This window comes from Nannospalax galili, unplaced genomic scaffold, assembly GCF_000622305.1.
Source record: "Nannospalax galili isolate Female #2095 unplaced genomic scaffold, S.galili_v1.0 scaffold117, whole genome shotgun sequence".
NCBI lineage: Eukaryota > Metazoa > Chordata > Mammalia > Rodentia > Spalacidae > Nannospalax > Nannospalax galili.
Genome location: NW_008341422.1, coordinates 1,894,758 through 1,910,112, shown reverse-complemented (window position 1 = coordinate 1,910,112; position 15,355 = coordinate 1,894,758). Strand labels below are relative to the sequence as shown.

Here is a 15,355-nt window from a genome sequence, read left to right as displayed (position 1 = left end):
TGAGTGAATCAGAGGACAGCTTATTGTCAATTGTACTTAAACAAATTTTCAGGCTGGTACAATGGTCCTGGGACTGCACTAGGAGAAACAGTGTGTCTAAACCAGAGGCAAGTTATCTTGAGGCCTCAGATACCTTGCACACTGCAGGACTTTTTGATATATGGAAGAAGGTTAGGACATAACCGATGGGCCTGGGCGGGGTGACACCAAGCATGGGCTCACACCTCAAGGCTCCACTAGGATCCAGAAGATGCAAACTGGAGCCACCTACTTTGATATTTATAAACAACTCCCCAAGAAAAGCTATGGTTAGTACAGCTATGGTTCTCTCCAGGTGTCCTAGTTTGCTTTCTATTGTTATGATAAAAACTGACCATAAACAACTCAGGAAGGGAAGGGTTTAGTGCATCTTACACTTCCAAGTGAAGGTCCATCACCAAGGGAAGTCAGGCAGGAACTGAGGGCAGGAACCTAGAGGCATGAACTGAAGCAAAGACCATGGAGGAACTGCTGTTTACTGACTAGGTCCTCTTGCCTGAGCTCAACTAGGATCACCTTCCCAGGGGTGGCACTGCTCACAGTGGGCTGGACCCTCCTACATCACTCAACAATAAGAAAATGCCTCACAGGCATGCCCGCAGGCCAATCCATAGAGGAAATTCCCCAACTGAGGTTCCCTCTTTCCAGGTATGTCAAAGTTGATAACTGAAGATACCAGCACACCATAAATTGTAGAAGGGGTGGAGAGCAAGAAAGTTAAATCAGTACCCTCCCAGGTGCAGGCCATTAGATGTTCACAGGAAGTCTGGAGGTGGGCAGAGGAGAGCAGGTGGAAGGGAGAGTCAGAGCATCACCCTTTTGTCTTCTTGGCAGGGATGGATGGGGAGGGTAACAGGAGGGACATCTGTATTCAAGGTTCCAGAATTATGGCTGCTTTTCTGGAGTGTCTAGCAATGTTATTCTATTAGTGACCAAGGCACTTTGAGTACATCTGCTTTAAGATGCCAGTGTCCCAAGTTTGTTCATTTGCTGCTGATGTGGTGCAAAGAAGATAACACAGCAATTAAAGAAGGCCGTAAAACTGCACCATTGTGCTTAGCTGTTTAGTATTTCATAGAGTTGCCCAAAGAGCTCCTGTGTATTGTGCATTTATGAAATTTCATAAAAAACACATGACTTGGGGCTGTGTTTAAAAGCACGTACTGCTTTTGCAGAGGAGCCCAGTTCAGCTCCTAACACCCACTTCAGGCAGCTCCCGATTACTCGTAACTCCAGCTCCAAGAGATCCAGCACCTTCTTCTCCCTCCTTAGGAGCCTGCACTCCCGTGCACATACCCCAAACAGACATACACTCAAACACATAATTTAAAAAATAAAAGAAATCTTTAAAAAAAATGTCGAAGTGGTGATTGATTAAATTACTCATTTGAAGAAGAAATGAGGTCTGATAGCAGTGATCTGACTGCACAGGATCCAGTGATCTACTGCCCACCTACTGGAAGTCCAAGCAGGCACATTCTCCCCACAGGTACCCTTGACACTGTTATATGGAACATCTTACATTCTTACATAGGGCTCCACAGTCCTCTGGGAATGTATTCCAGCCCGTGTACCTAACAGAAAATAGCAATACTTGAAAGAACATAAAGCTTTGAACCCAGAGCTGTTGTTTATCAAATGGTCAGTTGGGAAGGAAATACATCTGTGGAGGATTTCCTAAAGAGAAAGTTATTCTTTCCTGTCTGACATGGTTTGACCTACTCAGAGTTGACCAGAGGCAGGCATCACTGCTTTATCAAATTTGCACACTGGATTGCATTCCTTCTCACCCTTTCCCAATGACTTCCATTGATCAGTGTTAAAAAGGAAGATAGTAGGGCTGGAGAGATGACTCAGTGGTTAAGAGCACTGGCTGCTCTTGCAGAGGACCCAGGTTTGATTCCCAGCACCCACATGGTCTGTAACTCCAGTTCCAGGGGAATCCAACACCCTCTTCTGACTTCCTGGGGCTTTATACAAGCAATACATTCATACACATACACATAAAATAAAAATAATTAAATAAAATATTTTTTAAAAGAAAGATGATGGGAATACTTTGTGCTTATATTTAGTTTAAAGGTGCTGAAGTCCATTACATGTGTAACTTTTTTCTCTATATTTATGAAAAATGTTAAAGATACACAAAATAACATATTCCAAAGTAGTCACAAAAATTTTACCATTTGCCATACCCACTCTATGGTTGAAAAAGAAACAAGATGTTATAAATAGAACCAAAGGCCTCTTCACCCACTCCCATTCCTCCTGGGGCAACCCACTATCCTCTAATCTAAAGATCTTTCTTGTCCCTATTTTGCATGTTGTTAGGCAGGTTCAAGTGTCTACAAACAATATGCAATATTTCCTTGAAGAGTTTCAATTTTTTCATGAATTTTGTCCTGGTTAACTTTATCAACTTGATACAACCTAGAATTATCTGGACTGAGAATCTCAGTTGAGGAATTTCCAAAGTTAAATTGGCCTGTGGGCATGTCTGTGGGGGTTTGTTTTAAGTTAACTGATACAGAAGGGCCCAACCCACTGTGGGCTGCACCATTCCCTAGGCCTTGAACTGTATCAGAAAGCAAACTGAGCATAATATGCCTAACTAATAACCAGTAAACAACATCCTCCACCGTTCCCGCTCCACTTTTTGTGACTGTGCAGTGAGTTCCTTGGTCAGGGGTGATGCTGTATGGAACAGCAAGCAGGCTTACCCTCATGTTTCTTTCTTAACTTCCCTCAGTGATAGACTTAGGCCCAGAATTGTAAGCTAAATAAACCCTTTCTCCCACAAAATTGGTTTTGGTCAGGGTATTTGTTGCAGCAACAGAAATAAAACTAGGACAAATATCATGGATTGTGTCTCCTTTTGCACACGGAAGATGAAGAGATGAAAAACTTGCATTGATCATCTGTTCATCAAATCTGATTCTCTCATGGGCATAATAGAACGTATAAATGGTGTTGAAGTTTGAATGTGGTATGTCCACCATTGGCTCATGTGCTTGAGCCCTTGATTCCCAGCTGACAGTACAGTTTGGTATGGTTGTGGAACCTTTAAGAGGTGGAGCTTATCAAGAAGTTTGAAGTTTTATAACCACACATCACTTCCTGTTCACTCTCTGTTTCCCTGATTGTGGGTGCAACTGTAACCAGAGACTGTGCAACCATGTAACCGTAACCATAGACTGTGCTCTCCCAACTATAAGCAAAATAAACTCTTGCTTCCTTAAGTCACTTCTTGTAGGTATTTAGTCACAGCAACTTGGCAAACAACTTACATAATTCCTTTCTGTGGGTTGGGAATTGGGAATCAGGACTCTTTTGACCCACACTTCATCAACTATAGGGTTTTACAGGTATGTGTTATTTACTTCATTAAAATAATTCCTCACATGGTGGAAAGAGAGAGAAACAACTCCAAGCATTCATGTACACATTGTGGTACCTGCATGCCCACGTGTACACACATGCATACATATACACACAAATAAATGTAAAAATAGCCTTTAAAAACATGAATGATGCAATTTCAAATAACCAAGCATGAGCTGATCTTCCATAGACAGGGACTAAAGCAACCTACTGGTGTTTGTATGCAAGTGACTCTTACAGTGTGCTCTTTAGCATCAGTTAGGAGCCTGGTGGGAAGGCAGATTCTGAGTTCCCCACCCTAACATCCTGAATCAGAAAGCCCATGGAGAGAAGGGCTAGCAATCTGGGCTTTACCAAGCCCTAGAGGTGATTGTCAGGTGTGTTTCCCCTGGTACAATTAAAGGGGAAACAACACATGTGCAGGCACACACTCTCTAGACATATGCAAATCCCTAGTACCATAAATTTAAAACAAAGTGAAATGGTTCCTTAGCGTATTTCCACTTTATAGATGTTTCATCACTTAATTTTTAATTAACTAATTGATTAATTTGTATGTGTATGAATGTTTTGTCTGCATGAATGTAAGTGCACCTGTGTGTGCAGTGCCTGAGGAGGCCAGAAGAAGGTGCCGGGTTCCTGGAATGGTTGTTAACTGCCATGTGAGTGCTAAGAAAACTGAACCAGGGTCCTCTGCAGGAAGAGCCAGTGCTCCTAACCATTGAGCAAACCTTCCATTTCCTCACCATTTAATTTTTTGAAGTTCACTGCATTTATGTTCTTATAATAAGCACCTTGTTTTTCCTTTTCTTATTTTTGAGCTCCACTTCTTTTCCCCACAGTGAGTGTCTCCTCAAGTTATATACCAGTTACTAGCAGGCACCATGTGCTGCTCCCCTGTACCTCATCATCTGTGAACACAGGACAATTATCAAGATTTACTCTCACAGTGAGCATGTTGTGTTTAGCAAATAAATTTGATAAGACTAAAATCCTGAAGTATTATCTGTCAATCTCCAAAAAACAAAAATTATTGGAAAATGTGCAATGGGTTTCCATGCTGAACTATTTCCTGCCCAGAGGTGAACCCGAGTAGCTCATTCCCCACTCTACAAGTTGTCCTTGGTAGTAGAAAGAGCCTTAGGACTGTCAGCTGATGAGCACACACCACAATAGTTTTATATTCAGAGCCAAAATGATTGCATGGCAAAAGATCAGAAGCCTGGGGAAGTCATTAGCAGTTCAGAATTTACCATTTGCCAGTTCCACTCCTAAGAATGCTAATTGCATCTACAAAGAGAAGCCAGGAATAATGTGTTTCATGAATGAGATCTCAGAGCTACAAATGTGACTCTCAGAGATACACTTGTAGTAGCGCAATGTTCAGACATAGCAACTTGGTGCTTTACCTTTTGAACTTCTGCTCAGTTTCTCTCTAACTTATAGTTAAGTACAACTCTGAAAATTTCCCCAAAGACAGTCATTCTAAACCATCAGAACTCATCTCCTTGGAGTTACAGTGGTCACCTTGACCAACTGTGTCAGCCTCAGACAGCCAAGATGAGAATTTACAGGCTAATTTTAGTATGAAACAGTACGTTCTGATTGAATTAGAGGCCAGAAAAATATTTAGTCAAATACGAGAAAATGTTTTTGCAAAAATACATACAAGTGGGCTGGGCGAGGTAGCTCACACCTTTAATCTCAGCCTTTATTAAACCTGCATTTGCTGTGTATAAACCTATGGAGGTGCATCAGTCCTACAGTATCTAACAGAATTAGCTGGCCTCAGATGTAATGTTTTATACTGTCATTCCACTTTTGATTTGCTTTACAAATATTTTATTCATTTTTTGCCACTTTATTCATAAGGAAGACATTTCTGTCATTTTAATATTTTAATAATGTCCAGGTTTTTGCATCAGGAGAGAAATCAATCAAAAGTCCAACCGTTGTAAAGCCTGATATCCACAACAATGAACAGTGAAACAAACTGTCTATCGGTACAGCAGTGGCACTTTTATCTTGAGGGTAATCAACCACTGAGTAATTGGACTTAAACTCTGCTCAATGGGAGGGAACTTGTCCATGGTACTGTAATCATCATAGCCAAATATGCATGGCTGGAGATGTCATGGATCCTAGAGAACATTATTTCCAGTCATGTCGCAACTTACATGTTCTGGCTGCACAGCCTTACTGGGATATATTCTGATGATGAAAAGAGCTATAAGGGGGTAGAGAGTTGGCTCAGCAGTTAAGAGTACTTGCTGCTTTTGCAGAGGGACAGAATTTAGTGCGTGGCACCCACATGGTGGCTTGCATCTGGTAGGCCACAATTCCAGCTCCCAGGGACCCGATGCCCTCTTGTGGCCTCCATGGGCACTTGCACTCACATGTACACACACTCACACACACACTCGCACACACACACACACACACACACACATGCACACACACAATCTTTTTGAAAAAGATCTATAAATAATTTCCAGATTTTTATCATGATCATATTGTTAGTAGGAATGTGTATATTTTTATTTTGCTACATATGTACCTCCATATATGTAGTAATTGCTAATTTTGTGTTAATATTGATAGAAATCAAGACTTTGATTATAGGTAAAAAATAAAAGCGTATAGACCTTCAAACAGGTTACATGAAAATCTTGTGAGGGCAAATTTAAATTAAAAATATCAACCTAAATTCATTATTATTTTTCTTTAAACAAGCCTTGGTTTCCATTACTTAAACAAGCTTTGTATTTATTTTTCTTTCTGACTTTGCTTGTGCCTTCGACATTTCCACTGTGATTTTCTGCTCCTCAGTAAGGAAAGCACGCTAGATCCTGTCACAGACACGTTTGGCACAAATGGAGCCACCATAGGCCCTGCTGATGTCTTTTTTGTGCGTGTTTGTTTTAGAAAATTTCATAAGGACTTTAGGTCTCACAGAGCAAACCCCTGGAAGCTGTCAGGGCCACACACCACAAGCAGATTTCAGTGCTTTCCTGACCTTCTTGGTATAAAGGTATTGCCAGGAGTTCAGGACAACTTAGTTTTGTTAAAGGTTGTATTGTAGATAGCCTACCATGGTATGTCAAAAACTGGACCATTCTGAACATCTCTAAGCAGCATCCCTGGAAGAGGACAAAGGAAGAGTATATGAGTTCAAAGGTCAAGTGCAAATGCTCAGGTCAGGAAGTCTCCTCAGAGAAACATTATTTTTTTTTTTCATTTTGGAAAATACACTTCCCTAGTTTTCTCTACTAAAAAAGTTGAACAAGTCTGAAAAGTGCAATTACAACAGGTTAATCTAAATCTCATGTTGTGTTTTTTAAGTACTGAAGGGAATCAAGACTCCTTGATCAGGTAAGTGCAGGGAGAATTTTACAACTCTGGGGTAACTCATGTCTGAAAGCAAAGGAGCTGCCAGAGACTAATGGGTCACATCAAAGGGGCATAAACATCAATGAGAAGAAGCTTTGTAAAGGTGGGAGAAGACCACGGCTCCCCAGCCCCACTTAGAATCAGTATATGCCCCAGGAGGTGATGCAGTTATGAAGTATAGGTTTTAACAATATTTTGTCAAACACTTGAATTTGAATCTCACCAAATCTTTAAAACAACTTTGATTTGGAGAATGAACAATCTGTTGAGATTACATGGAAGTAAATTGACAAATAGTAAATGCAGAATCTTCTCTAACACATTAGAGAGAAAAGAAGGAGGAAGCCAGAGCAAGAAGAAAAAGAAATAAAGAGGAGGAGTTAGTCAATCCTTAGCAAAATGAAACTTTCCTCCACTGAGAGATAAGTTTACAACTATCAGATTCAACAATCAAGTAAGCAGAACAAGAAAATGATTTTTTAATCAATAAACTTCATTACAAATATGCGTGTTTAGGAGCTAGAGAGATGGCTCAGCTGTTAAGTGCCCTGGCTTTCTTGTAGAGGACCCAGACTCAGTTTCTAGCACCCCCACGGTGGCTAACAATCACCTGTAACTTTAGTTCCAGGGAATCTGACACCCTCTTCTGGCCTCCCCAGGCATTGCATTCACATGGTGCACAAACATGCATGTAGGCAAACACTCATACACATAAAATAAATATAAATCAATCTTTAGAATATATATATAAATGTCCAATTGTATAGCTGATGAAAAGAGAATTCATGTTGCTCTCAAATAACTCTTAAAAATTTACTGTAATTGACCACTGGTTGTGGAGCATATGCTGACTTTATTGTTTGTTTGTTTTGAAGTGGTAATGTTTTCAAACTGAGATTGTTTTGATATTTATTAGGAAAATTAGAATCCTTGATATGTATATCAGTTACTTTTCTCACTGCAGCATCAAGCAAAGCTTAAGAAAGAAAACTTTATGTTGGCTCATGATTTCAGAGGGGGTGGTATATGTTGCTTGGCCTCATGTTCCAGGGCAGAGTATCAAGGTAGTGGTGGACAACTGTTCACTTCATGACTGACCATGAAGCAGAGAAAAGGGAAATATTTCTATTCTCTGACCATTTCTCTTTCTCCCTTTTATTCTAGCTGGGCTTCCAGCTCCTGGATGGTATCATCTACTTTCATTCTTTCAGTAATTCTCTAGAAACACACTTTTCTCAATAGACACATCCTATCTGGTTTCTTATGAGATTCTAAATCCAGTCAAGATGACAATGGAAGTTAACTATGTTAGACAGCAGTTTCCTCCGAATTTTAAACACTCCCTCCAGGAGGAAGGGGTAGGCTCACCAGACTCAGGAGGCTTCATAGAAGGAGTAAATAACTGCTGGGGAGGAGACTCTCACCAGAAGAGCTATGAGAGGACATTCTCTTGGCCTTGTCTAGCAAGCTATGCATAGAGCTCCAGGGTTGCAGTTTCCTGGGTCATCACTTGTGTTAGGATGGGCTTTTTAGTGATGTGGCTGCTTTTGAGTCATCCCTGCTCCTGTGAGTAACCCCTAGCTCCTACACCTGTTAGCAACCTCAATAAACTCATTGGCTCATCAAGTTGGACTTTTGTGCCATCATAACTTTGGGCTACATGGTTCCCTTTCTGCGGTGAGTAGACATGTGTGTTGTGTCTCCTCAGGAAAAGTCTCTTGCATAACAAACCATCATAATAGGTTCATAGCGTTGAATTTTCTCAATTGGAAATAGGGTATAGGTCTGTTAATATATCAGCCAAATAGAGTTTCTAGATTATTTTCATATTGTTCTTGAACATTTTTCATAAGTATTAGGATTTTAGATTTGTTGTTCTTAGATTTATTTTATTTTTAATTATAGGCATGTATGTGGATATAAGCACATAAGTGCAGGTGCCCACGGGGATCAGAGGTATCAGATCCTCCTGAATCTGGAGTAATAAGTGGCTGTAAACTGCCTGATTTGGGTGCTGGGAACTGAACTCCAGTCTTCTGCATGAACAGTACACACTCTTAACCACTGAGCCATCTCTCTAGTCCCTGAGATTACTTTGCCTATATAAGCTGTTGATATGGACTGAGGTCCTCAATTTTCTGGTGAGCCTTACATCTGGCCACCTTGAAAACTCTTGCATAATTATAGAAGTCTTATATAATTAAATAAGTTGATTGTACTTAGAAAGTACTCATCAATAGGTGAATCATTAAATTAATCATGTTGCTTCTATTCAATGGAACATTGTACAACATTTTAAAGATTATGTATATCAGGGATAGGCAAGTAAACTTTTAAAGAAAAAAGTTGTAGGATTGTAATAATATGGTATGATCCAAGCATGTAAAACTACAATATTCTGATATACTTATATACAATATAATTCATAAAATACAAGTTGGCAGTGATTAAAATATGAGGATAAAGGGAATTTTCACTTTTTACTGCATACATTTTGTATTGTTTGAATTTTTCTAAAATGAAAATTTATCCACTGCTTTTATAATTATAAACAAGTTAATGTGAAAATAAGGTGCCAGGAAATAGACAAGTTGATACAGATTGGCCTGGAGGGAGCTCCAGGGAGACTAGGTAAAAGTTCATAGAAAAATCCGCATGGCTCATTGATTCCTACAATATCTTTAAAGACACTTTCATCTGGCTTTGGAAAATCTGTGGCTCTCACAACCCATCAAGGGGTATTGCCAGCATCTATTAGAGCAGAAAATGAAGATAAAATGGAACATAACGGTCCAATGAAATCAGTGGAGACATCCCATCCCTGATGTTTATGTATCTCGTGTGATGTCTCGCAAAGGGTCTTTCCCTAAAAAGGCCTAAATAAATTAGCTGGCTAAATGAATTGGATAATATTCCTTTAACCCTCTCTTATCTCCAGGTGGAAGCCAATTGAGAACAGCTATATTTCCCAGGTCAATCTGGCATCTAAATTAGCTCTTTGAACATGATTTAGACAGGAGATGCCTGATCATAGAGGGGAGTACCCTTTGTTTACTTTGAAAGGTTTCCTGGGCCTGGCCCATGAGGTCTTCGTGGAAATGGCCCCTCTCAACCTCTGTCACTGTAATAGCCTATGAGTATACTTTGGAATGAGCTTAAATGTATGATAACTAGATATCTAGATAGCTATGCAGAAGATAGAGAGATGATGATAGATAGATAGATAGATAGATAGATAGATAGATGATAGATAAATGATAGATGATAGATAGATATAGATAGATGATAGATAGATTAGATAGATAGATAGATAGATAGATAGATAGATAGATAGATAGATAGATAGATGATAGATACTGAGACAAAGTCTCATGTACTAGACTGGATTTCAGTTCCCTATGTAGCCAAGGATGACCTTGAACTTCTAATTCCCTTGTCTCTACCTCCCAAGTTCTGGGATCACAGGTCTGTGCCACAACATCCAGTTTATGTGGTACTGGTGTACATCACCAGTCCTGGTTTTTGTTTGTATAATGCACTAGGTGCTGATCAACAGTGAATACCTAGCAGTGTAGGAATTGCCTTGAGAAGCTGATTGATCACATTTGGGTTAGACTCGAAAGACTCAAGAAAGTCTAAGCTTATATGAGTATGGCTAACAAGAGTTTCTAATATGCTTGGTGATGTCTGTTGACTGAGTTCTCTTCTTTTAGTCCCCAGTCACTTGGAACCTCCTACAAAGTCACATCCTGTTTGTTTTCTTCTAAGACTGTGAGGAATTGTTGCTTTCGATTAAAACTGCCTTATACTTCCTAGCTTCCTAGAAAGTTAACACTATGAAGAGACTGTATCTTGCATGATTCCATCCTGATTCTATGCATATGGAGACAAGGTCCAGGGCTGTTGGTCCATGTTGGTCACAGTGTGCCCTCTGACCTAGTCACCTTTTCCTAATACAGTCTTTCATGATTTGCAGCCCCTGACCCACTGCAACTTAACCCCATAAGCCAAACCACAAGGGAAGCAGGTGGTCCCTCTCCAAGATGGGCTTCTACCCTCAGCCAGCAGCCTCTTCCCTCCCTTGAGTTAGTAGCTTACTTGTTGAAGCACTAAATTGGTTCACAAACTTAACAAACCACAAAATCAAAACCAGGCAACTCACGGACTCCAATGGAACATGGATTGGAAGATAATGGAACTGATGTCTTATGAAATATATCACCCAATTAGTTTTCCTTTCCACAGGAGAGAGAGGGAGGAAAAAACCAGAACTAAACAGCAACAGAAAAGAGTTTATCAACTGAGTTATGGAGAAATATCTCATAAATAAATATCTCCAGCTTGGTTCTTTCAGTGTGGACCTTGTTCTTAGAGTAGGATCAAAATAATTGCAATGTACATTAAAATTTTCCTTGGTAATGAATAGACGTTGTGTTAGCTGTATTCTGTGAAATCGTGTTTAAAATTTTAAGATTTGTTCAAGATCACTGGATTATATAGACAGGAAAAATGTGTTGTCTTGCTATAAATTTAGCAGTGATTCTGTTTTATTGGCTGCTCAGCTGGGAGTTCTGAACAGGGTAATGTTAACAGAATTCACATGGGGGTTACAGCACATGTACATTAGCAGGGTAGATTGGGCTGTGATTTGCAGCGCCAGCCTCCTTTTACAAAGAGTATTTTCCACCCACCCACAGCTTCATGGTAATGTTTGAATCTGTCTAGCTGGTGGAAGACCAGTAGCTTAAGGAGCTAATGAATATTCATTTCTTTTCCCTGGGTACAAAGTAAAATAACCAGTAATTAGTATAATATTTAATACTTCTGTTCAAAATAAATAAATCTTTTGTTTAAAAAAAAGCCTAATTATTATAATGTAACAAATCCTGCATATGTAACTGGAGTTAGATGTAGTGTTTTAAAATGCTTCTAAGCCCTAATTTACATGTTTTGAGATAGTTAATTATTCCCTTGAATGCATAAAACAAAACTCTAAATTTCTATCTGCATTTATTATTCATTTTCCTATCTCTCAAGTTCAGCTGATTCTGATATTTAAATTTCATATTTTTAAAATGCTGACAATATTTGTATTTTGAAGTAATGTTCTGAGTTTGGAAAGTGTTCTCTGTCTTCAGTTCTCAGCCACACAGGTGCATCTGGAGCTTCCCACTTGTTGTTTCTCACTTGATCCTAGGTAGATGTGGCAAGGGTTGCTATTTCAACTTTTTTAAATGTTCTCTTTTGGACCGGAGAGGCAGCTCAGTGATTAAGAGCACTGATTGCTCTTGCAGAAGACTCTAGTTCAGATCCCAGCAACCACATGGCAGCTAACAACCATCTGTAACTCCAGTTCCAGGGGATCCAACCCCCTCTTCTTGCTTCCATGGGCTTTACACAACATGGGTACACTTACCTACATATAGGCAAAACACTCATACACATGAAATAAAATAAATAAACAAAATGTGTACTTTTGGGCACTTTATTGGTGGCAAACATTACACTGGATTCCTTTGCATGCCATCACATTTTTTTTATTCTACCAAATCCTTTGTTTAGTCACCAAAGATAAGAGAACCAGTCTCAAAGAAGTTCACTCTCAAAGCAACATGTACGATTCTAAATTATTCATCTGAGTCCAAATCCAGTTTAGATCACAACTACAAGATTCTGAAGCTTGCTCTGTCTAGCTGCTGTGGGGGGGGGGGGGGGGGGGGGGGGATGGAGGAGATGGTGGTGTTGCTGGTGGTTGGGGTTTGGAGTTTAAGTAACCCCCAAGGGCCAGAAGCTAAAGCCTTGATTAATACTTGCAGTGCTATTTAGAGGCGGTGGAACCTTTATTTAGCCAGTGAAGGTCAGTCACTGGGAGTGTGCCCTTGAAGGGGCATCTCTCTCTCTCTCTCTCTCTCTCTCTCTCTCCATCTTTTTCTTTCTCTCTCTCCCATTATGTGACACGTAGCACTGCTCTACCACGAACTCCCTACCACAGGCTCAAACACCATAGACAAAGCCTCCGAAACCATGAGCCAAAATATACCTTCCCAGCTATAAATTCATCATCTCCGATTATTGTCACCATGGCAGAAAGCTGAGTCACACACTGGTATGTCAATCAGAGTTCACCAGGGCTGATATCTGCTGAGTAGGGGAGGCAGCCTGGGACCCATGGCCTTGTGGGTAATGCCTCCTGGACCTGTGAAAAGCCAGGAGCCTTTTCTCCTGTCTCCACATGGCTGACACTTCCTCACCTTCAAGCCTTGCTTCCTTCCCACAGAGCTTCCTTGAGCCCCTATCTAAAGTAACCTTCCTCCCGCTACCCCATGGCGCCCCAGAAGCTCATGATCAGTAATGCCATTCACTTAACTTCAGAACACTTTTTAAAAAATATTTTATTATTGACTGCATGCCCGACATCTGGGCACTGTGCGACTGGAGAGGCCAGCTCACACTGTTCTGGTGCCCCAGCCGCCGCTTCGATTCCACCTTCCTCCTGTGCTGCCTGCACAAGCAGCCGCCTGTCCATCCCGACCTGTCGGAGGTGGTGAGCTACAAGTGGTTATCTCCACCAGAGGCAACTCAAAGTTTCATGTCGAAAGAAATTTGGTTGGCCCCGCCACAGTTCTATGAAGTCAGGAAACTTGGAAACTTTGCCCCTCTCACTGCCCTGCACAGATTTTGTTGGGATCGTGGATTAGAAGGGGCGGAGAGATGGCTGCCCGTCATAAATTTAATTGCTGATAGTTCGGTCCGTCTTTTACCTGGAGATGGGCTATACTTAAAAGATTCAGATTTCTTAGGAAAACATTTGTCTACTGAAAAAAAGATTGAAGAAATCATGAAGGGCAAGACGTTTCAATAGTGATGCACAACTCCTATGTGTACGATATCCACGTGACTATTGGGTCAAAGAATAAGCAGGTTTATCCTAAGAGCTATGTGGTAAGTCTGAGTTCTGCTGCCCGCTTGTGAGTGGACTAGTGCTAATGAATAAAGCTTGAATTAATGAATTCAGTTAAAGAATTAAACTTGCTTGAAACCTAAGGAACTTTGTTCCTAGAAAAGTTAGAATGCTGCGTTTCCTGTCAAGTGCATTGTGGAGTTGTCTGTCATTCTTTAACTACACAGTATACCACAAGTATGAAATTTATAAAGTTTTGCTCTTGTTACTAAGATAAAAATGTTCACAATAGTTCTCCTGTCTGTATAGTTTTATTAGCTCAATTAATACATCTTGGTTTGAATAAAATATATTCCTGTTATTGTTATAACTAAAAAAATTTATTTTTTATGTGTATGAGTGTATTACCTACATGTATGTAAGTGCACCCATGTGGTAACTCAGAGGTCAGAAGAGGGTGTTGAACTGGAGTTATGGATGGTTGTTAGCTACTATGTGGGTTGCTGGGGACCTAACCCTGGGTCCTCTGCAAAAGCAGCCATTGCTTTTAACTGCTGAGCCATCTCTCCAGCCCCAACTTCAGAACACTGTGCTTTCTAAATGGATCTTTATTTTCTCTTACTGACCATCTCATTTACCACTCTGTTACATAGGCCAATGGAGCACATAATGGGTTTCCGTATAGCTTTTTTCTCTGAATGGAAACATTCCCTTTTAGAGACAGGCTCCTTAAGACTCAAGAAGTGACAGAAGCCCACAAGTCTCAGGAAGTTCCTAAAACTTAACTAGATTCCCTTAGGCCCCCTTCCCAAGGTCGTATAAGCAATAATCATTGCTGGGGAGAGGAGACCTTGTGGCTGATCATGCTACCAGAAGTTGTGCAGGGAGCATCAGGGAAGCAGATTTTGTGTGTCAGCACCAGGCTGGAGGGGCTTTTGGTGGTTCAGCCTTTGAGTCATTCATACCTCTGTAAATAGTCCCAGTAAACTCACTGGTTCACTAAGCTAGACTTGGGAAAAATCATTTCTTTGGTCTGCCATTGGTTCCCTCTCTGGGTTCAATATATGTTTGTTCCTGGCTCCCAGGAAGGGTCAGTCACAGAATATAGGGGCTAATAAATTTATATTAAAGTGAATGAATGAATGAATGAATGAATGGAAGTAGACCTTGGAAAATTGCAGTTAGTCCTTAGGCTTCTAATACACAAAATACTGGGCCCTTCTGCCTCAAACTCGCTCCTTGTATTTCTACTTATTTTCAGAGAGAATCAGCTCATTATGTAACAAAACAGCATGTCTGTTTTTATATTGCAAGAAGCTATGGAAATCGGGTGCCATTCACATTATTTAATTCAAATCTAAATCTAGTATAAGTCACCATGGACTTTGGTTGAGTCTGCAAAGCAAGTGACACCCCCAGAGGAGGTATTGTGAGAGATAGATGTAGCAATACATCAAAAGTGTCGGACACATTTACATATGTATGCGATATTGAAGGTGAGCACAGAAAGGAGTCAAAGAAATGTTAGCTTCTTTTCTTGTCTTTCCATTCCATTTGTTTGCACATCACACACCCCACCTGTGACTGGGGTGCTCTGTATATAGCCTCCTGGCTTACTCAGGAGGAAACAAGGGCAGCATTGTT

At 40.4% G+C, this 15,355-nt stretch overlaps 1 pseudogene; it reads left to right on the top strand.

The window, feature by feature from the left end:
- Window positions 1-13,782, top strand: part of LOC103737169 — a 104,549-nt pseudogene extending 90,767 nt beyond the window's left edge.
- Window positions 13,783-15,355: the final 1,573 nt, after the last annotated feature.